Source organism: Globicephala melas, chromosome 10, assembly GCF_963455315.2.
Source record: "Globicephala melas chromosome 10, mGloMel1.2, whole genome shotgun sequence".
Lineage (NCBI taxonomy): Eukaryota > Metazoa > Chordata > Mammalia > Artiodactyla > Delphinidae > Globicephala > Globicephala melas.
Genome location: NC_083323.1, coordinates 30,829,233 through 30,853,522, shown reverse-complemented (window position 1 = coordinate 30,853,522; position 24,290 = coordinate 30,829,233). Strand labels below are relative to the sequence as shown.

Genomic DNA, 24,290 nt, shown 5'->3' with positions numbered 1-24,290 from the left:
ACCTTTTTAAACAAACCCAGGGGATGATCGATTCAAAGTTCATCTTTATAATTGTGTTGCTATGAAATGAGGGCAATCTAGACACCCCAAATTATGCTACTAAGGAAAAAAAGAATCTTGACTCTAACTTAGTCACATCACTAATAGAAAGAACACTAGACCAGAAATCAAGAGCTTTCTGATTCATACTCATTATGAGACTTTGGGAAAGTTATCTAGTTTTTCTGAGCCTCAGGTTTTCATCCATAAATGGGAATAATGGTACCTACCACATAGGGCTATATGCAAACATTTTGGAATATTATAAAAGTACAACTCATATTTAATTTGAATCTCTAGATAAAGGTAAAGTTATTGGGTATCTTTGGAATGTGATTTCTAACAAAAGCCAACCAAAGTAATCTCAGCCCGGCGGAAGTATATGAGTACCTTACAGAGGGAGTTGATAGTACTGGGTTCTGAGGCTACCTAGAGAAGATAGAAAACTTGCAGGATGACTAATTGGATTTTAGGAACTGGCTTCATAACTGAGGATAATTATGCAAAGACAGTGCAGCAGAGTGACTAAAGATAAAAGTTCTGGAATCATACTGCCGTAGTTTCCAATTCTGCTCTATCACTCCCAACCTGTGTGACCCTGGGCAAGTCACTTGACCCCCAACTGTAAGTTAAGGGAAATAGTAATGACACCAACTCATGGATGGCTTCATTGTGAGGATTAAATGAGATGTAAAATAGGCACAATGCTTAATAGATTATAAATTTCATCTCAAACAGTATCAGTATTACAAAGACAATGTTAGTAGTATTATAGTCACAGAGCTAACAAGCTCATTTTCCTTTATTTTTATTTTAATTATTACTGTCAGCTAACATATATTGCTTATATTAGGCAGCTTTTATGTATATTGATTCATTTAATCCTCAGAACAGCCCTATGAGATATGTTAGTGAGTAGCAGAACTGGGATCTGAGCCCAGGCAGAAGCTTCCTCTTAGTTATTGCACAAGTTAACGTGGGCCAGTGATTGAGATTGGGGTGGGGGCATTTAAGAGTGAACTACTTAGGGCTTCCCTGGTGGCGCAGTGGTTGAGAGTCTACCTGCCAATGCAGGGGACACGGGTTTGTGCCCCGGTCCGCGAGGATCCCACATGCTGCGGAGCGGCTGGGACCGTGAGCCATGGCCGCTGGGCCTGCACGTCCGGAGCCTGTGCTCCGCAGCGTAAGAGGCCACAACAGTGAGAGGCCCGCGTACCGCAAAAAAAAAAAAAAAAAAAAAAAAAAAGAGTGAACTACTTGGTACAATGGTAGATGGATTTGAATATGAAAATGTTACACATGCTTGCTGGGCTGAATGTCCCCCTACACATCATAAGGGAAAATATATTTAGCTGTTTTGACATTATAAAGTAGTCATTCCATGACTTATCCAAAGCATTGCCATTTGTTCTTTTCTCTCCTTCATTATATCTATTTTCAGGAAACTGAAAACATTCTAAAAAATAAAGGAAGTGTTCCCCCATTCCAAATATTCTACTTTAAAGGCAAAAATAATAACTCAGAATAACAGCAAGATAAATTTGATGAATCAAATACCATTGAAAACCCACTTAACACCCACATTCAATGTCTGTCTGAAAAGTTCCAACTTCTATCATTTTTAACAAACCCCAAAGATTTCGCTCAACTCTTTTGATATCAAAGAAAAATTTCTGAATCATTGCAAGTGCTTTTAATAAAACACCTAATTTTTAGGAACAGTGCCTAGACCCATACCCTGCACATCAAGGAACTTGGTAAAAGTGCGTTGATTGCTCAAGTGCTGATGAATAGTGTCTGGTTGATATTACATGATATTTCCATAAGTAGAAAATGTAGCAATTTTTATGCATAGGCTCCTTTGAACCTGGGAAGGCATACCTGCAAGATAATTAATTAGTGGCTGGCAGTGAAGGCTATAGGTTTTATATAAGTCACTTGTATGAGGCCGGAGAAAGAAATTGTTTCATGTTTAAGGAGACAAACAGAAAGTCAAAGAGAGGCAGTGACAAACAAGATAGCCTGAACAATACTTGGGGTCATTTAAAGAACAGAGTCCCTCTGAGCACTCTGAGGTCATGCCAGCTTGTCCAAAGACCTGCCCTTCCCCCCACTGGCTCTCTATCCTGGATTCCGGTTCTAGTCATGCCCATCGCTTGCCAACCAAGTTGCTACATCCTGCATCTGTGCTCTTATTTATGCTTGGCTTCCTCCCCAACTTTTCTTCCGTCTCTAATAATCTGTATCTTACCATTTTCAGACGCCTGATCAAAACCCATGTGCCAGCTCCTAGAATGTAGATTTTTTGCACTCAATAGACCTTTACTCATTGGACCAGTACTATAACTCCTTTGAAATTAAATTCTTGCTATTCAATTATTCAACCAGGTCTTTTACACTTAAAATTTTTTTCTGACTAAACTGCTTGAGAATAGGGTACATAATTTCCACATCTTTTCCGTCTGTCAATGAATTGCTCCTTGCACTATGCATCACACCCAATAGATATTCCACGACTGTAGTAAATTATCCAGAATCTCATGCCTTCAACTAATCCATGCCATTGCGATGGCTCCGTGAAAGACGTATAATTAGTTCTTGGGACTGTGACAAGAAGTTGCAGAACCATCAGTGTTGACTCTGCCAGAATCAACGATAACATCTGCTTAAATGCTAGGAACAGGTGGAAAGCTGCATGATCACAGTTAATGCATGGAAGGCCAGTTAACATGGTTATGAGCATGGTTTGGGAGTTCAACTCTCCAGCCTCTGCCACTTTATAGCTGGTTGAGCTAACTAACCTCTCCAACCTCAGCTTTCTCTTCTACAGGATAAAGATAATCACAGTATTCCTCTCATAGAGTTTTTATAAAGGGAAAGAAGATAATACCAATAGCACTGCACCCGGGACCGGGGAACCCCTCAATCAATACATGTTATTAATATCATGATTAAAATAATTAACCAAGAACTCAAATATGTTTTAAAGACACAGCAGACTATTGCTACTGATATGCAATGTATCCCACCTTGAGGTTTAACTTTTACTAATATATATATTTACCTAGTATTTAAGTTATTTATAATTAATAGTCTTTAATCTCGAAAGCAGTGTGGTATCCAGGCATCACTGTGGCTTGATAGTCATTCAGACATAAGTTAGAATTCTAGCTTTTCCACTTCCTAGTCAAATGGCAAAGGACAAGTTGGCTAATATCTTGAATCTTCAGTTTCGTTATCTGACATGAAGACAGAAATGTAATTCCTGCTTTGCGAGATGGTGAAAGTTGCACGTAAATCCTCTAGCAGTCAGTAAAAGACAGCTGTCATGACTTCTGAGCCCTCTATTTTCCTGATTATCCTAAGGGACAGCAGCTGTGTAAGTTTAAGATCAATGTGTAGCAGAAAGCCACATGTCAGGACACTTCACAGAGCTCTACCTCTTCATCTTCCTAGGGGCATTCTCTCTGAATTAAGAGGCAAGTATTGTGGGGGGAACAGACTCATGTGGGAGAGCTTGGAGTAAGCAATTTGCGGACTCATTTTCTATAGTGTTGGCAGAATGTGGGTTGTCATCACAGGCTGGGTATTGTCTTGCTTCCTGCAGTCTTACAATTGTCACACTGTGGCATGGTGTTATTTTCATCTCAATGATGCACTGATTATAAGGTAAAGCTGTACTGCCTGACCAATGTGCCAGGTGTCTGCTTTAATAACTCCAAGTGTTGTTACTTAAAAAAAATGAGTAGAGACATGGAGGGGAAACAAGGAGCCACCAACCAGCAAGAACTTCAAACCACACCACGAAGAGACCAGATGTTGCTAGGCTGTATTTTGTTTGGACAAGTTCTGCTTAATCTTCCCTGGAATCAAGTGAGGAATTTAACCAGAGCCTGCCCAGAGCAATAAAGTTGAAAATTATTTAGCAACATCTGGAACTGAGGGCAGTTTCTTTTTCTTTTCTCCACTGAGTAGGTGGTGAGAAGACAGGAGGAAGGGATACAGAACTACTCAAAGACCAAAATAAAAGTCTAGCTAATTCAACTCATTTTTCCCCACATAAAATATAGAAATGGAGCCATTCATTCATTAATCCAACCTGTACCAGCAACTGTGAAAAATTCAGGGGGTATAATAATTATAACAAGGACAAACAAATAAATGAAACATAGTCCTTGACCTCAAGAGGCTTATATTCTAGAGGTTTAACAAGCAAAAACCAACCAAACAAAGCAATAAAAAACACCATAATTACAAGTTGAAATAGCAGCTTTGAGCATTAAAAAAGAAAAAGAGAGATGAATCACAGGAAAGGATACTTACTGCAGAAATAGGCACCCAGAGAAGTTGTCATTTAAGCTGAGACGTGAAGGATGGAAGGAGGAATGGATGTTTTCAGCTGAGGGAGGAGGATGTGTGTAGACCCTGAAGGCAGGAGGAAATTCAGTGAGTTCAAATGCCTGAGGGAAGAAGTCACTGAGAAGTCATGTATTCGCTGGTGACCTTGAGCAAATTGCTTTGTTTCCTCACCTGCAAAGAGCAATAATAATAGTATCTACTGCACCGTTTTGAGGTTTAAATGAATTATTTCATGGGAAACCAATAGAACAGTGACTAAGTCATAGTAAGTACTGAATTTTTCACTTTAAAATTTTGTGTTATGTGCTTTTCACCTCAAATTTTTAAAAAGAAAAAGAATGGATCTTCAGTTTTGTCTTGATCAACTGGATAAAGAGTTGCTTAAGTCAAACGAGAACAAAGGAGCTCAGTGTTCTGCTTGGGGCACTTGAATATGTGACGTTCATAATTTATACAAATGAAGAAGCAAGAAATAAGTTACCACAACTCAACACATAACATTTAAAACAGTGGAAATGAATGATATAAGTAAGATGAAAATTTAGACAAAAGATAAGATAAAGACCTGGGACAACCTCTGAGAAATGCCAACATTTAAGAAGCAAACCTAACAGAGAAGATTGAGAAGTAGAAGGAAATTAGGAAAATGATCCTGGAAACCAAGAGATAAGCATGCTTCAAGCAAGTAGAATGTCAACTTTGACAAATATTGCTGAGAAGCCAAGGAAGATGAGCAGGGAAGAAGTTCACTGGATTTGACAACCTGAAGGTTGTTGCTGACCTTACCAGAGGGGTTTCCAGGTAGAAGAGATGTAGAAGCACATTGGGCTTGGTTGAAGAGTGGAAGAAAGATGAGGAGGTAGAAGCAGTTTGTTCAGTTATATATTTGGAGTTTGGTTCAAAGGAGAACAGAAAATAAGGCAGGAACTGAAACAGTATGTATGGTTATGTGTAAGAAACAAAGTCTTAGGAGGAAATAGTACAGCATGCTTGTACGATAAAGGGGATAATTAAATGAACAGTGAGATGTTACTGCTGAGGGAAAGCATGAATAACTCAAGGAGCAAAGTCTTTGATAACACAAGAGGTAGTGGGATCCAGAGCAAAAGTAGAAAAATATCCCTTCTTTTTACAGGAGGAGCACTTGCTTCATTGTGGAGGAAGGAGAATTGGGATGCAAATGCACCAAATTGGCAGGTTTTGTGGTGGGAAGATGAGTTCATTTTCAATGACTTCTATTTTCTCAATGAAGTATATGAGTCTGGGTCATCAGTAGGAGGAGGATGTGTGGGAGGTTTGAGGAAAAAGGAGATGATATGGTACAGTCATCCGACAGAGATGGAGAAACATAATTTGATTCCTGAGCAGCTCTGAGTGCCTACTTGAGGTTTCTGAGTTCTCAGTCAGTAATCTTGGCTCTGTGATTTTTTTCCCAACAAAGTTGCGTCTTGGGTTTGGGCAAGGAAGAATCCTGCAACCTCAGAATAGCTGTTATGATTCACCCCAGGCCTATCATATTCAGCTTGCTGATCATTGGCTAGTGAGCACTGAAGGAAGTTCAATAAGCCCATCTGTTAAATATAGAAGGGGAGAAATATCAACATCAAGATATTTGGGCCTGGACAGCTGCCAGCAGTAGCAACAAGGTTATGTCCAAATCCTTGGCCCCAACTAGCCAAGGCATCCAGTAAGAAACGGTCTTATAGCCACACTTGCAGTGGTGATCGGAAAGGGTTGCCATGGAACTTGCCATATTAAAACGGTCAAAGTTGTTTCAGGAGCTTCAGTGCAGCCTAATTTGGTGTGAGATATATCTGAATTAAAAGATAAAATACAGAAGAAATGGAAAGAAATGTATTTGTGTTTCTTCCAAGTATACAGCAATCTTTTTTGAACTAAATTGTGTCGAAATAAGTTCTAAATGAGTGTGGTCTAAATTAATTACCTGATAAAGGAGCATGAGAAAAGAAAAAATAGAAAGCCTGTAAGTCCTACAGAAACCACTCAAATAAAAAGTAGGATATGAAGAAAGGATGGATTTTAATGGTGTCAGAAAAGGTTTTCATATAGATGAACTGAAGAAGGAATAGTGTAGCAACTGATGCTCTCATTATGGATCAGATGAATCCTCTGAGCTGTCCGTTGGGAGTTCTCCTGTCCTTGTCTTTCGTCACTTCATTTCGTGAGGCTCACATGTCCTCCCCTGCTCCTGACCATCTGTCTACACCTACTCCTCCTTCAGGAATCCGTTCTGTCTTCTCATTATGCTTCAGGTGTGAGTTTAACAAACTCTTCAGGAAGATTTCCTTTGTGGCATTCAGCCTTGTTTATGCCCTTTTATGGTGTATGCTTTCTTGAGAACACATGATTATTATAATTATGTTTGGGGGAGAATTGTTTAATAGCCATCTATTTCTGCTAACCACTATATTCCCAGTTCTTGGCATACATCCTGGCACACAGAGACCAGTACTTAATTGTGGAGGGAAAGAAAGAAAGGGAAGAGGGGGAAAGGAGTGAAAAGAGGAAGACAAACCACAGGGTGTCACTCAACCTACAAAGGTTTTCTCCTTCCTTTGAATTCATAAGAAGCTGTTTTTGTGCCCTGTATTTAATACTTAAGTATATACTACTCTGATACATCTCTTGTGTTTTCTGACATACAAATACTGCACACATAGTTAAGTATTTAAATGAGCAAGACTCACACCATTTACATGTAAGAATATAGGAAATAACCATATGCTGAGAATGGCATCAAACATGTGCTATAACATGCAGATAATTTATTATTAATCTTCTAGGGTTTTATCTGAAATATGATTTTTTTATTGATCTTATTCATTTAAAATTTTTTTAAATTGACGTATAGTTGAATTACACTGTTTCAGGTGTACAGAAAAGTGATTCAGTTATACATATATGTATCTATTCTCTCTCAGCTTCTTTTCCATCTCAGGTTATTACAAAATACTAAATATAGTTCCCTGTGCTATACAGTAGGTTCTTGTTGTTTATCTATTTTATATATAGTAGTGTGTATCTGTTAATTCCAAATTCTAAATTTCTCCCTCCCCCCCTTTCCCCTTTGGTGACCATAAGTTTGTTTTCTATGTCTGTGAGTCTATTTCTGTTTTGTAAATGAGTTCATTTGTATCATTCTTTTATATTCCACATATAAGTGATCTTATCTGATTTTGTCTTTCTCTGTCTGACTTACTTCACTTGGTGTGATAATCTCTAGGTCCATCCATGTTGCTGCAAATAGCATTATTTCACTCCTTTTTATGAGTAATATTCCATTGTATATTGGAATATACACATCTTCTTTACCCATTCATCTATTTGTGGACATTTAAATTGCTTCCATGTCTTGGCTATTGTAAATAGTGCTGCTATGATCATTGCGGTGCATGTATCTTTTCGGGTTAGAGTTTTCTCCGGATATATGCCCAGAAATGGGATTGCTGAATCATATGGTAACTCTATTTTTAGTTTTTTAAGGAACCTTTGTACTGTTCTCCATAGTGGCTGCACTAATTTACATTCCCACCAACGGTGTAGGAGGGTTCCCTTTCCTCCACACCTTCTCCAGCATTTATTACTTGTAGACTTTTTGATGATGGCCATTCTGACCAGTGTAAAGTGATAGCTCATTGTGGTTTTGATTTGCATTTCTCCACTAATTAGTGATGTTGAGCATCTTTTCACGTGCCTGTTGACCATCTATATATCTTCTTTGGAAAAATACCTGTTTAGGTCTTTTGCCCATTTTTTGATTGGGTTTTTTTTTTTTTATATTGAGCTGTATGAGCTGTTTGTATATTTTGGAAATAAATCACTTATCAGCTGCATCATTTGCAAATATTTTCTCCCATTCTGTAGGTTGTCTTTTTGTTTAGTTTTTGGTTTCCTTTGCTGTGTAAAAACTTTTAAATTTAATTAGGTACCATTTGTTTATTTCTGATTTTATTTTCATTACTCTAGGAGCAGATCCAAAAAAATATTGCTGCAATTTATATCAAAGAGGTACCTGCCTATGTTTTCCTCAAAGAGCTTTATAGTATCCAGTCTTACATTTAGGTCTTTAATCCATATTGAGTTTACTTTTGTATATGGTATTAGATAATGTTCTAATTTCATTCTTTTACATGTAGTTATTCAGTTTTCCCAGCACCACTGGAACGTGAGCCTTTCCATGGAATAATATAATCTTTAAATGTCCTAATTGCCATGTAAAAGTAGCAAGGTGTTCTTACTTCTCAACTCTCATTGCCCATCACTCTCTGCTTCATGTTTTAAGCTCTATCAATTCTCATAGTTCTCAGAGGCCCTTCCTTTCTTCTGACTGCAATGTTTTCTTCTGAAGATCTACTCACTCAAGACTTACTACTCCTTCACATCATTTAGGAAGCCTACCACTACCTCTGTTCTACATGAATTACTGTATGAGTCCCCAGTTCACTGCAGGACTGTGTCTCTTTTATCTCTGTATTCTCAGGGCTTAGTCCATGAGTTGAAATCCATAAACTAAATAAATATCTATGAAACTGAGCTATTGTTTATTATGAAGCTACACTATTCATGATTTCATAGACTTCACTTCAGCCTTCCTGAATATTTGTTCCAGGTTAATTGTCATAATTTTTATATGTGTGTGCACTTCTTTCTAATTGTATTTCAAGTTCTTCCCAAAACAAGGCCATAGGAATCCCCACGTTCAAGTATGCCCCTGGGCTTGGTCCACTGCTGTCTTGTATTCATGCTTGGGTATTCATTCACCAACATTAAAGCCCAGGAAAGAAGATATGACAAAACAGGACTCCCTCCTCCATGGCATGAGTCCTTTGCTGGTTTCAGAGGTGCATGGTGGCTAATGTGGAAAATACACAGGAACTTTTCCTTGGAACTGGGGTGGGATGAAAAGTGCCTGCTGTGAACATCGCCATCTTTTCCCTGACACTTCCCCTCCAGTTTCTGAAGATATAGCAGAAAATAACCTTCTTTGAAGATATTGGGTAACAATTACATAAAACAAAAACATTCTTGCAATGCACTTGTACTTTCAGAGATTCCAAGTTTAGTTCAGCGGCTGAATGAGCCAATTGATGTGTTTGCCTCCATAACCGGGTGAGCTCACTTGCTTGAGGAAGCCCACCCTATTCTTGGTAGCGTGATGGGCCACTGGGAGTTGGAAAGGGCACAAGAACCCTGAGATCGCCTGAAAATTCTTCCCTGGGAAGGCAATTTCATGAATGAAGTCTTCCAAGCAAATGACACCAAACTTCCCCAGGTGCTCCTCAATCACTGTGTTGTCTGTTAGAGGGATGATTTTATTCTTGACCTTGGCTTGTCCGTGTTTCAAACTGAGTTCCCGAACAGACTTTAGATTTGCAGATTCCCCAGGCCACATAAGAGTCCGCTATACCAAAGCGTTTTTATGGTATGAGGGTTTACTTACAAGATACCACTGAAAATCTTACTTAGGCAAAGTCTTGCAATGGTACTCTGCACCAGTAAACTCACCACATTAATCCTTTGGATGCCTACAACAAAGGCCAAGAAAGGTTTATCTGGCACTTTCAAGCCATGGGGTTTCCCTTCTAACCATCTAAGGTGCACCCTGTCATCATGTAGTTGCTGCCAGGAATCATTTAGGAACCATTCTAGTCACTTAAACTGGAGCTCTTTTCATTTCCTCTGCTCCTTTTCTTGCAAAAGTGCCTGCCTCTCTTGGGTGGCTTTGAGGGCCTGATACGCCTTCCTCTTTTTAGGAGGTTTTCTGGAACCAAAGTGATCGTTTTTTTTTTTTTGCTCTTCTTTTCCCATCTTTCCAATGCTGCTGGCTACCGCTCATGCGCAGCCCCACTGCACTTTAATTACTGTCATTTAAAAGATGACCACGTTATGAGAGGCATAATACCTACCAGAAATAGATTTTTCACATTAAACCATCCTTTTTAAAAAAAATTCATCTTGGTTATACAAGCCTGTGTCAGAAATTTTACAAAATTGTTCATTCCTGTAAAAATTACTTTCAAAGATATCCTACCATTTTATCCCCAGAAAGTGACATCAGCTCCTACCACATAAGAAAAAAAAAAATGGCATTAAGTGAACATCTTGAAGATAAGAATGCATGCTTTCAGTACAAGCAAGCTTTCTCCACACTTTCCTCTTTCTTCTTCACCCCATTCCCTTTGTCCTACCACTTTTCCTTTCCTTCCTTTGTTCTCCATTTCCAACTGCCGATGAAATATGGGACTTGCTTAGACCTACTTAGAGCAATCGTGGGTTTTAAGTTTGCTGACTGCTTTTCTAGCATGAGGATTTAGGCAGCGGGGAGCACAGACTGGGAATGTAGGCTAATGTTCCCAGGTTCTAAATATTACCAAATCAGAAAAGAATTGCATTTGTGAAACTGAAGAGAGACTCTTTTTATCTTTCAGTAACCCCCTATGCCGTCCTTAGCACCAAATGCAAAAGAAAGGGTGAGAGAAAGGGCAAGAGGACTTATCAGAGAAGAGACTTTCTGCTGGGACGTTATAAGTAACATGAAGGAAGAGTGAATTAAGTTTCAGTTAACAGCGCTGAACCCGCAAAGGAAAGGATGGGAAAAGGCAATAAAGAGCTGTGACAGTGCTGACTGAGGATCTAGCAAAAGGGCAGGGTGCCTTCCATCTGTTTGGAGAGTGCAGACTGAGCCGTTGGTGGGGGGCGGCGATCATCCTCAGGGAAGCTGTGACTCAGTGACTCTGCCAACAATGATGTGTGGGCAAAGCAAAGAAGTACAGTAAAAAAAAATGACTACCCAGAAAGTGGTGGTGACAGCAGCACTTACTGGCACCTGTAGTGAAAAAAGCTCACTCATTCACCTTTTCAAGTGTTGTTTGTGAAGCAGCTACTCTATGTAAATCAGAGTCCCTAAATATGCACCCTCTTCCAGATTCCCGTAACTTCATATTTAGAGTCTTCCTAAATAGGATCCTTGTCTCTAGCCTCTCCCTATTCCAGTCTATTCTACACACAAAGTCCAAGAAATTCTTCCTCCTACACAAGAGTGGTTATATGCATAGGTTCTGGAATTAGGCTTCCTGGATTCAAATCCTGGCTCCACAATTTATTAGTCTGTGATCTTAGGTTAAGTTAGCTAAAGTCTCTGAGCCCCCAAGCATCAGTCAGCTCGGGATAAGTAGCAGAAACAAATGTTCCCAACATCTTCCTGGTTTTAACAATAGCGATTTGCTTCTTGCTCATGTGTGTGTCCATCCTAGGTCTGACACTATGCTCTGCAAAATTCTCACTCTGTGATCAAGCCTAAAACTGCAGCCTCACCTGGATCAGGCTAGCCAGTGGCAGAGGAAAATCACAGAGTAACACTAAACCTTTTGCAGATTCCTCACCTGCAAAATTACTTCCTCATCCTTTCCTCCTTAATGCCATACTCACTTCCCTCTAAGATACAAATAAATGTTCAGCCCAACAAAGACAAAATAATTTGCCATTTTCTGCCCAATAATTAGGCTCGATATTTCATATACAGTTGGCTCAATTAATATAGAGTAATGGACCCACCCAGGGAAAACAGGTATTTCTACAAAAAAGAGTTCTGCTTATAAGATGAAACTAAGACATCAAGCCCTATTGTTACTTTGACATTGAACAAGTTAGCTCCAGCACAGGAATGTTGTGGAGGAAAAACTACATAAGAGCCTTTTTATTTTCAATGAATATGCCCACACATCTTCACATTTCTAAACACCTTTATTAGCATATCATCTATTTCATACAATACAGCAAAATATAATGTCATGAAAGTGATTGCATTTGTGAAGATGATGACTAAAAATTAACAATGCTACACAGAAGAATGACAGCCAGTACATTCATCAGGCTAGACTCACTGTTATCACAGACAACCCCAAAACTCAGTGACTTACAATAAATGTTTGCTTGTTCTCATCACAGTCCAGTGTGGGGTGGTGGTAAGAGTGGCACAAAAGATCTCATCACAGTGCAATATGGGCTGGTGATGGCAAGGGTGGGGCTAGAAGATCTGCTCCACATTCACATTCAGGAACCCAGGCCCCTTCCATCTCGCCATGTCTCCCTCCTGTATGTCCTTGGAGTCCTCTCTATTCAGCTGTAAGATCAGTAAAGAGATTAGAGGATTGCATTTCGGAGGATTTTATGGCCTAGGCCTGAAAGAGGTGTATATCCCTTCTACCTCATTCAGTGACCACAACTCTGACACAAGGCTGCACCTAACTGCAAAGGAGGCTAGGAAATATCGTCTAGCTACGTGTCCGAAAGAAGGCAATTTGGGGAAAAAACAGTCAATCTGTTCCACAGTGACTTAGGCTCACTTTCTAGCTAGGGGACTTGATCTAGTACACAAGCCTTAAAGGCAGTGATTCAAATATGTGATTTACAGAAGCACAAATTACAACATGTTCTATACATTTGGCCTCATGTGCCATGTATCTTCGGAAATGATGGTCTGTTTTGCTATTATAAAGAACCGTTCTGACACAAATTGCTGAATCATTATGTGAAATGAAGGTGTCTGATCACTGGGTTAGGCTATTTGCAAGCTAACAAGTAGAAGAGAAAAGGCTTTCAAATGCTCACCCGCAGAATAAACACACAGACACAGAACACCATCATGCTATGCTTTGTGCAAACACACAAACTCCTCCCACAGAGATTGACATAATGGAGGGGAAAAAAAGAGAGAGAGAGAGAGAGAGAAGGAAAGGATATCTACACAAGGAATTGAACCAAATCAAATGTTTTGGGATACGCTTGACTACCTGCCCTGATAAGGAATAAGATGAATTTGTAAGATTTGCCTGGCCTCACAGTCAATAATTGTTAGAAAATTGTCAGGCTCAAGATGGATGACATCATGTAGGGCAAATGAAGATCATTTCCTTCTACACTGATTGGTGCTTGAGGTTTGTTTATACCCCAGCTGCCTGGGCCTTGTTGTAAGTAACCAGATATCATAGGTTTGAAACAGGCTTTCCATTTGCATCACTGGGCAATGAGTGCAGCCAACAGGAAGCCCAGTGATTCAGATAACTTGTTTTAATTGAAATCAATACCAACACAGGCAAAAACTGCCTGGAATGGCAGTGCTATGCTCTGATGGAAGATTTTCATGATCTCTACGAATGATAACCATTATTAAGAACAAACTGTGAACTTCAACAGTGACATATAGTGCTTTCCAAGAGGAAAGAAAAAGTTTGGGGACCAGAAAACTGTCCAGAAAAAGTTTTGGACAGTTTTCAATAAGGGAAAAAAAAAAAAAGAAAGAAATTTTACTTCTTCAGGTCTCTATTAAGTTTCAGTCCCAGACTCAAGTTCAATTCCAATTTGAATTTCCAATAAGTGGAAAGAGAAGATTAGCCACCCTAGTCCCTCTCCTGCCAACTCTTCTCCAGCCTTTCTTTTCCACTCACCCAGATTAGGTCTGGTGAAAAAGAGAATAATTATGACAATTAATATTTATTGACTATCTTCCAGGTGCAGGGCTGTGTTCTAGTCCAGGGATCAGCAAACTTTGTCTAGAAAAGGCCAGATAGTAAATATTTTAGGCTTCATGAGCCATACCGTCTTGGTTGTGACTATTCAGTGCTGCCTATGTTACGCAGACACATAGAAAATACATAATAACTTGGTGTCCCTGTATTCCAACAAAACTTTATTTGTAAAACAAGCAGCAGGTCAGATTTGGCCTACAGACCATACATAATTTATGGACATAGTTATGGACACTAGAGTTTACATATTTTACTTATCTTCACTGAGGAGGGTATTACTATCTTATTTTACAGATGAAGTAGGCACCCCCCCGCCAAAGCTTTCCCTCTAGTTATGGGTGAAGCTGTGTCTATACTAAAGGCAAGTCTAACACCAAAGCAGCCTATACTTTTCCAGCTTTGCCACTCTACTGCATGACTGGAAAAGGCAGTTAGGCAGCCTGGACAGTAGCAGAAGCTACACCCTTGGGCCTGATTGCAAATTGCAGCTGCTAGTTTGAAGAGTTGCCCAACTCTTCTCTCCTGGTGATCCAGTGTTGACCTAACCAAATTTTCATGATGCAAGGTATATAAAGAGTCAGATACCACTGAAAACAAGCACTGTCAGAGAGTGTAAACCCCTAAAAAATATTCATTCCCATGGCCTCTGGGACCTCACCTCCAACACAGGTCAAGAATTGGGCCAGATCTGAAGAGTATTTGGGCATTAACTTGGTATCACACAAATACCATATTTATAGCATCCATGTATTTAATGCCCACCAGTAAGATGGGGAGTAAGGGTATCTATATCTCCAGAGCCTTGCGTGGAACTTGACACATAGGAAGTTCTCAAGAAATATTGGTGCCATGTCTTCATGGATAACTGAGGTAATAAAACTTATTTATTACAAATAAAAATATAATTGTAATTGTATAATTATATATTATATTAATATGATAAGTATATATTATTATAATCACATGTAGTAGAATTATATTACATGTAATTATAATTACCTATTACAATATATAAATAAATTAAAAGTTTTTATAAGCAATGTAATAAAAGTAAGGTATTATTCCTGCTTTCTGTAAGCTGACACGCCAATAGAAAAGAAGAGAAATATACACATATGTTATTGGCCCTGCATTATTGCTGAGAAGTAAAAAGTTCTCTAATTGTTCAGAGGAGAACAGAAACCTTAACTCCCTCTTCTGCAGGCACATCTTCATAAAGGAGATGGCATAGAGGCCGGCTCTTGGAACTGAGTAGGATTAGGCAGGTGGAGATGTTGGTAGGTGGAGGAAGGGCATTTCAGGCAAAGAAGACATGGTGAGCAAAGATAGGGAGATGGGAAAAGGTCAGGCATCTTAGTAGAAGAGAAGCTGCCTGGTTTGACTAGAGCATTGAGCAGGAAGGGGGAATAATGAAAGATAAGGCCAGAAAGATAGGTTGGGAGAAAGTATAACTTCAATCATAAAAGAAGAGTTTTGAAATAAAAACTAATGATGGGAAATGTATTTCCAAACAGAAAAGTATTCCAAAGTTTTCTCCAAAAAGTAGAGTTATCTTCCTAATTAAAAGACATTGATAGAAAAAAAAAGCTTTGCTGAGTTGTAATAAACTAGAAAAAATTGGTGTCTTAATGTAGAGGAAATAGTGTCACTAAACAGTCATTTGTAAAGTTATTATGTTTTTAGTTGCTTAATGTGTGAATTTACACACATTAATTCTAATTGATCATGTCTCAGGAGGTACTATCACCTCCTGAGGGAGGAACAGAATGTAATTTTTCTCATTGTTGTATTTCCAGCACCTAGCACAGTGCCAGGTATGTGGCAGAAGCCCAATAAATGTTTAAAGAAGAAATGAATAAAGTAATACTGCCCTTTGTATTCATAAAAATAAGCATCTTTTTGTTTATTTCTTGGTGTAGGTAACTACATGTCAGTAATTCGAAAGCCAACTAGGAAATTCACCAAAAAAAACCACCCAATAAAACAACAAACACTACTTAGGTTAAGACCCTTGCCTTGATTTTAGTGTTGATTGACGAAAGAATCAATTAAACCTGGGTTCTTATTTTAAAATCAAAGCCCTTTGAATTTAGCCATATGTGAGAGATCCATGTAGTCCATTATTTTCTGACGGCTACAAATAATTTTAACATAGAAAATAATGCTTAAATCAAAAAAATGATCATCGGCCTCCTAACTGTTCTTCCAGCCCACGCCCACTGCCCACTCCTGTGTGACCTACAGTGCTCCTGAGTTATCTTCTTCAAATATGAGCGTGATTTTAACACTTTGTAATCCCAGATTAATGGGTCAATTTAAACTGAAAGATTTGCAAAACCTTACTAGCAATATCCTAGCAAGAAAATTACAACAGAAGGTAAATCATGGCCTGCAGCCTAGAGGGTTTTCATGGGAATTCCTGTGTCTGTCTGGGCCAGTCTTTGGGGTCTAGACTGAGGGAAATCAGTCCCTACATTTGCTAATCACTGAAGCTAAAGCAGGATTTCCGTGCCAAGTAGGCAAAGCATAATCCTTAGAGACACGCCTGCCTCTGAGTAAGATGATGAAACCCCCAGATGGTGACTTGTTATTTCCATACAGCACAGGCAAGTGTCCAGTGTTGACCAGGCATGAAACTGAAGCATGAGAACGGTCCAGAGCTGAATAGTGAATGCAAGGCTTTTTCTTTTTCTTTTCTTTCTTTCTTTTTTTTTTTTCTGGTCTTTAGCTATTGTTGTGTACTTAAGAAAACATTTCTTGGTGGTAACGGTTACAGTGGTGGTAGATGGCATCCCACTGCCTTGCAAGAAACGGCTAGCTCCTGAGGTTATTGCAGTGGCTCTGTCTGAGCAGTGTGGCTTCCAAAAGTGGAGGTGGAAATTAACTGGCATTTACTTAGCAAAGCTGCAGGGATAATTAGTAATTCGACACACAGCCATTCAGGGCAAGGTCAACAGGAGGAGTAACATAGCATCATATGATAACCGTTTAATGGGCTCTGTGAAATGAGTGTGTGGTCTAGGCTCAGCTCTGCCCAGGTACTGGTTCCCACACTCCCAGGCTTGGGAGAGGGTCAACTGAACACAAAGAGTCAACATACAGCTCTGGCTGGATAGAGTTAGCCACCAAAGCCCCATTAGACCAGAAGTTGGAGCTCCTTCTGGATAAGTAAAGTCGTTCAATGAAGCTACAAATGCGTGACATTTTAACTGTACTGAGCCAGCTACATTTTACCAGTTGGTGTAATTTTTCAACTTGAATAGTTTTTCCATTTCTTTGCCACAGCATTGTGAGAGGGACTGGACAGAGTCACGCTGATCCTGGGGAAAGTGAGATGTTTGGATAGAGAAAAGGCAGGAAGGCTTCGTGTTGAACGTTTACTAGCAGGAAAAATTTAAAAATGGCCTTCCGTTCATGAGCAAGGCTTCACAGTGGCCTGACACCATGGGAATTCACCAGACAGTTGGGTGGAGCTCAGCGACCTCTAGTTATGTAGTTTTCACCCTTCCTTCGCCTCAACTGGATTCATGAGAGTGTCCATTTTCAATGATGCCAAACCTTTCTTTAACAATAGAGATCACTCTTCTGTGTTCAGTGAGAACCAATTAATGCCATTATGCTAAGAATTGCTACTAACATTTTTTCAACACTAATGCTTTGTAGATATTTAATTCAATTGCCATTTGTTACAGACCTACTGTGTCCTGTTCTAGAAACCATTCACCCTATGCCCCAGGTTCCATCTAAAGAGAGCCCAAGCATAGGTTAACACATAAATAGTTTTCTAATTCTTTACAAGTGTCAGCAAACTTTTCTTGTAAAAGGCCAGACAGTAAATACTTCCAGCTTTGGGGGCCACACATGGTTTATTCTCTGTGCAACTACTCACCTCTACCTTGTAGCCTGAAGGCATCTATGGACAATACATCAATGAATGAGTGCAGCTGTGTACTGATAAAACTTCATTTTAAAAGCAGGCACCAGGACTGTGGATTGTAATACAAAATCACCAGAACATCAAACTGAGAGGGAAAGAAAGAAACAACCACAGTTTACTATTTTGTTGACACTATAATCTGATTTCTTTCAATCATGGCTATGGAGAATTAATCCCCCTTAGTCAGATGCAGAAGCAGCTTCATTGTCAGAGTATTTTATTAATTCATGATTTATGCTTTACCTACTTTCAAAAAAAAGAATAAATCCCAAGTGGCTGTTACAGGTAATATATACGTAAAGGTTCACCTACATGGTGTAGCTGAAGAGACATTCCCCAACCAATGCAATTCTAGGTAGGATTATATGTCATCGATTAGAAATTCATCTGAGACAAAAATCTGACTTCTTCTAACACTTAGTTAAGATGGGCTGTGTCAGGCTTGAGCAGACAAAGCCAGCGAGGAGAGAGGGCTTCTCAGGCAATGAGCAAATCAGATCATGAGCCAGCAGAGAAAACGCTCTTTAGGACAGAGTATGAGCTAAATTTAGAGTTGGTGTCAAATCATAGCGTTATGCATCATTAAAGAGGTGAGAACAGGGAGAAAAAAAAGCACTAACACTTTTTGAGAAATTACTATATGCCTAGCATGGTATTAGTAAGTACTTTAAAATGAGCTATCCATTCAGTCTTTTTGATACTCCAAAGTAAGTATGCTTATCCACATATTACAGGAAAAAAAAAAAAAGGAAATATTTTCCTTAAATTTACACAACTGGTACCTCTTAGAGTTGGAATCTGAACCCATCTCTCTAGTTCCAAAGCATACGGCTTTCTGTTATACAACACTGCCTCTTGAGCACAAAATATCAACATTTTGCCTATCTTAAGTCAAGGATTCTCTTACTTCTTCCTAATTCCTTTAACCTATGACATGCTCTTATTGTCTGTTCATTGTTGAATCAAATCATGGTTAATATAACCTTAATCAAAACCCAGTCCTATGATTGGTATATAGTTCCTCGGATTTGAGGTTAACTAGCCCACCAGAGATCAAATAACAGGTCGTATGTCAAAAACTATATTCCACCTCTTTTCTTACTCGGTTAACTGGAGCTGGCTTCCAAATAGTCCATAACTCTCATGCATTTGGCTACCAGTTAGTCCTGAGAGTATAATGATTAAAAGAAAAAGAATAGCTAACATTTACTGTGTACTAAGTATGCACCAGTCAGTGTGACATCATTCAGAATCCTTTGATGATCCTCTAAGGAGAGTAGAACTGTGATGCCATATTATGCAAACTACTTCTCACTAAGAGGATAATCTGCTTTGGGTCACCCAACTGGTAAATAGCAGAGCTGAGATTCAAATTCTCATCTGCTTAAATTACTTCTAAATTCAGACCTTAGAGAAAACTCACAAGGATGTTTTTCCTGCTTATCAGTGACAAGACCCCCCCTCCCCCCACCCCCATCCCCCCCACCCCCACCCCACCCCCCGGTCAGGTAGGTACCTTGTTTCTTTCACTTCCTGAATGAAACTTTTGGCCCCAGGAAAGTAGTTTGAGGAAGAGTAGGCAGCTGTATTCACTCTTCCTGCTGCCTCAAGAACCCCTACAGAAACTGGGAGCTAAAAGTAGTAGAAGAAAGAAAGGGAAGGGACAGACATTGTTGAAGGAGAAACAGAATTGCCTTAATAATAAAGCTTTTTCAAAAATTTGCTTTGGAGAATTTAAATGTATGTACATGTTTGTCCAAAAGCGATCAAAAGTAAAATTCAAATACTGTACTTACCAGTACTTGCATTTTACTCACGTAGAGATAGAATTTGTACAAAACATATAAGAAAGTGAATAAGAGTTCTTTCTCTCTTTTTTATTTCTCAACAACCAGCTACCCAGAGCACCTCATTATAGTTTTCCAGTGTTACAAACCCAGGAGTCCCTGGCTTTATACTGAATTTCAGAAAGCCCACATTCTATGTGCATTCACCTAAGGCTGTGAATCAAATGACAAACTGTTCATTTTACTCTCAAGTAGGAACATTCCAGTTTCTCTGACAATGTTACACATATATTGTCCTTTTAGTCTTTCTTTACAACAGAGTATAATGATAAATCTCTTTGCCTATATGGAATCAAGATATGATTCTAAAACAACAAAGACTGTAATTGTATTAGCAGCACAATGAGTCACCCTATCACTTATATCCTGAATAAATGTGAGATGCATCTGTTGAAATGGAATCCGTGGGCTCCTTTTAATGGGCCAAATGTCTCCAAGGACAAAATAGTGGGAGGAAGTGATCCAGCTGCTCAGACTACAAATCTTTTGTCCTTGAAAGAAAAATCAGCAAAGCATCCTGTAAAAAATAATTGTACGCACTTTACCTTGGGAAAAGATTAACAAAATTTAGGTAGAACACTGATCATTTGACTATTTCTATTGCTATTCATTCCTCACAGGAGGTCTGGCAAAAGTGAATTTTCCTCCCTGATGTGTTCCTCAAATTGTGATTTTCAAACTTTTTCAAGGCCACTTCAGAGAAGCAAAAGAGCATATAATCTACCTGCCTTACCCACTCCCATTGCTACTGCAAAAAACAAAACAAAGCAAAAAAACCCTCACCAAATAAATGGAAAGGAGAGTGTCGTGGATAAGGTGTCAAGGGAAGGGATGAACCAAATGTTCCTTAGTGTGAAAATAAAAAACATAACATAAAACTTATTGTATAAAGTGGGGGCATCCTAGGACTTTAAAACTGCTCAGGGCCCCTCTGAATGGCCCTGGCTGACCTGCAAATGCCCTTGGACCAGGGCAAGACTACTTTGTAAGAGGAAGAAGGATTTTCTTCATGAGAGAAAGTTGGCCTAGGGGTTGGGGGGAGAGAAAAAAGGTGCATGTCCTAGAGGTGAAAGAGAGCTTGCACAATAGTTGCTCCAAGTTTCCTAGGGTTGACACTCCTTCCTGTCACTCTCACTGCCCCCAACCTCACTGATGTAGGGAGACAGAGCCGCCATCTAGGATCTCCGGGAAGATCGTGACATTACTTGCCTGGGCCCTCCGAGGCATGCCCTGGAGAGAGGAAACCTCAAAGCACAAAGGACAAAGGACGCATTAGAAAAACTGTGCCTCACAGATCGCTCATCTCGCTCCGAGGGGGTCAGGCTTCATTCCTTTTTCTATTCTGCCAACTGCAGTAAAGGAAAGAGGGAGCCCAACCCTTCTGAGGAAAGGAAGTGGCAGGGGTGGCACTGAAGATGACAGAGTAGTTCTGGCAAAGGCCCTGGCAATTGCTGAATGTGCATAGAGGTGCATGCCTTGGTGTTAGCAGCAGAAAAAAATACCAGGCACGCTGAGCAGGTCGAAGCAGTGACAGACAGCAAGAGTAGGCAAGGGGTAGAGCAAACTCTGACCAGTTTGTGCAGGAGATATCCAAGGCATCGCAGTCTCCTTGCTGTGAGTAAAGATGGGATGGGAAATGCATAATAGATCACTTAAGGATTGCATGGTTGAAATTAGCCACTGAGAAGACTGGGGACCTCTAGGGAGTTTTGTTAACAGGAGGAAGGTCATTATCATTGCATCATAATGAACATTTATAGGGCATTTGCTTTGGCCCAAGCATTGTAGTAAGACCTATGCATGCATTTTCTCTTTAATCCCATAACAACTCTGTATGGTAGACACTGTACTTCCCTAGAGTGGTATGGCCATTCTACAGATGAGGAAAGGGAACCCCTTGAAAGTTAAGAATCTTGCCCAAGATTACATAGCTGGCACATGGCAGAGTGAAGTCTGGTCCTCAGGTCTGTCTTATATCAAAGGTAGACTCTTTAAATAATGTTGAAGTACTTACCAGCAGCCCTGCCTTGTCTCTCTCCTTAGGATTTTTATGTACATTCATATTTGTTCATCACTCTTGTACCAAAGACCTATGAGAACCTACTATGTGCCAGGCCCAGTGCTCAGCATTGGGGAAACATTTATGGAAATATCAGCAGAATCCCACATCTTTTGGCGCTTTCAGTCTAGTTGAGGAGACAGACATTAGTCAAATAGTTGTACACATAAATATAAAATTACGATTGTGATAAATGCTATGAAGGATTTTAAAGCACATAACAGGGGTATTTGCTTAGTCTGAAGGTTCCCTACAAAAGGGACCAGTGAGCTGACAATGGAAGAATGAGTAGAAAATAACTAGGTTAAAGGGTGGAGCTGAGAAAAGCATCTTATCTGGTACTAAAGCCCTGCTGGGGAAAGGGAACAGTATCTGGTGGAGGAAATAATAAAAAAGGGAAGGTGATATTATTGTGACTACAGAAAGAGAGAGATAAAGGGTCTACAGAGGATAGTAGGAGAGTCTTGCATAGCTTTCAATGTTGATAGGAAGGATTCAGTAATGATAATAGTTGTTATGCAATATAATAGCTGGTTGTATGCAAGACAGTCTTCTAAATACTTTACACATATTTACTCATTTAATCTTTCTTAGCCTCTGTGGACGAGGTACTCTTATTATTCTCATTTTACAGATAAAGAGATGGAAGCACAGAGTTTAAGGAACTGGCCCAGCTACTAAATGTCAGAGCTCCAGTGTTCTTGTTCTTAACCAATATAGATTCCTGCTTCTATCTTTTATAGAGAAGGGAATGAATATATTAAGAAAGTACAATCAATAGATTAAGATGGTAGTTCTTAAATACCAGTGCACATGAACATCAACAAGTATGTCCATTAAAATTCAGATGTCTGTTGCTCAAGCAATTGCAAGAAGGAGTGTATAGCCTAAGAGTGAAACTGAGCAGGACCCTGTGGGGCTCCTAGGCACAGAAGCCTTTCCGTGTCCCCTGTTTCTTGTTTGTAGGGAATAGACTTCAGCCTCCATGACCTTCCCTGAGTTCCAAAGGGCAGATTCAAACAGTTGCTAATCAGGGAAGGAGAGGATGCAGAGACAAGAGAGGAGCAGTCAAGAAACAATAGTGCAGCCTTGGGGCAGGGTCCTGGTTCTGCTTCAAGGGATACACATAACAATACCTTTGAGCTCTTTACAGAACTAAAACCCCCGACAATGGAAGATGTTAGCATCCTTCATTCCAGATTAAAAGAACCATAGAAGCTTTTTAAGAGACCACCTGAGGCCAGATTAAATGAGTGCAGGCCCTGCACACACCCCAATCATTATTGGCAACGCACCCTTGAACTATTGCTATAACACTCCTCACCAAATCCTCCCAGATTGGGACACACAGTTTTGAGAGACGTGAGCCTGCTGTGTTCCCCTTTGCCTGGCAAAGCAGTAAAGCTATTCTTTTCTACTTCACCCAAAACTCTATCGCCAAGATTCAGTTTGACACTGGTGCACAGAGGCTAAGTTTTCGGGATCAAGAGAGCAATAGGAAGGCCAGATGACTGAGGAAAGACTAGATGAAGAACAGAGATAAACTAAATCTGCCAAGGATGTTGCAGGCTTGAGGTCCTATAAGAGGGAACCAACAAGATCCAGAAGAGGAAAAGATGTATTTATGTCTAAAAGGGAAGTAAATGGGAGGCTTGGTTTATTTACAGTGTTCTGGTGTTTGAAATGGGCATTGTTTAAAACTTCTTTTATCCCAGAATTATTTCCCAGAACTTCCTACTGGGTCTCGCAGAACACTGAGATGAACATCTAAACAATTGACAGGGACGAGGGGGAATATCTATGGTCTTTATCCTCCACAGCTAATGGCCTTTCCCCGACACTTACATCACCAGAGAACACAAGCCAACACATGCTATAAGGATGTAACCAGCAGTAGGGAAAACATTCATTATCAGAAAGAATTGCCCAACTCCTAAGGATTCAGCTATGGAAGAAAAAACTTCTACTTAATGGAAATATCAAAAGTTAACTTTTCTTAGTTCTTTCAGTGGGTCACTCTCATTGCCTATTTCAGTGGCCCCCAAGAAGCAAATCACAACTGGAGTCAGATTTCAAGTTCAGGCAACTCTCAACTATCTGTGTATTTCACAATTTATAATCCATATGAACCCAAATGCTTCACTTCGCTAACAACTTCTACTGCCTCCTCCCCTTTACCCAGAAATAACTTCCCTGGCACCTTTAACTGGAGGAAAATGCTTACCTTGAGTTTAACCCTGTAGCCCTTCATTCTGCTACCATGAACTTCAATAGTCAACATTCAGGCATATAGAAGTAAGACTTCCAGTTTCTGGTTCTGCAGGTAAGGAGCTTAGAAGTCACCATTCTGTCCTAACAACAAGTAAAAAAGCTCAGTAGACTGAAAAATTAACTCTTCTTGTATCTGTAAGAGAGTGGAGGACAGAGAGGAAAAGGCTGCCCCCAAGATTGGAGAGATAGGCAAACACAGGGAATCACGGCTCACAGGAACAGAGGGGGAT

General features: G+C 39.7%; 1 pseudogene; it reads right to left on the bottom strand.

Moving 5' to 3' along the window:
* Positions 1-9,478: 9,478 nt before the first annotated feature.
* Positions 9,479-24,070, bottom strand: LOC115852600 (large ribosomal subunit protein uL30-like; annotated as a pseudogene).
* Between the last annotated feature and the right edge of the window lie 220 nt (positions 24,071-24,290).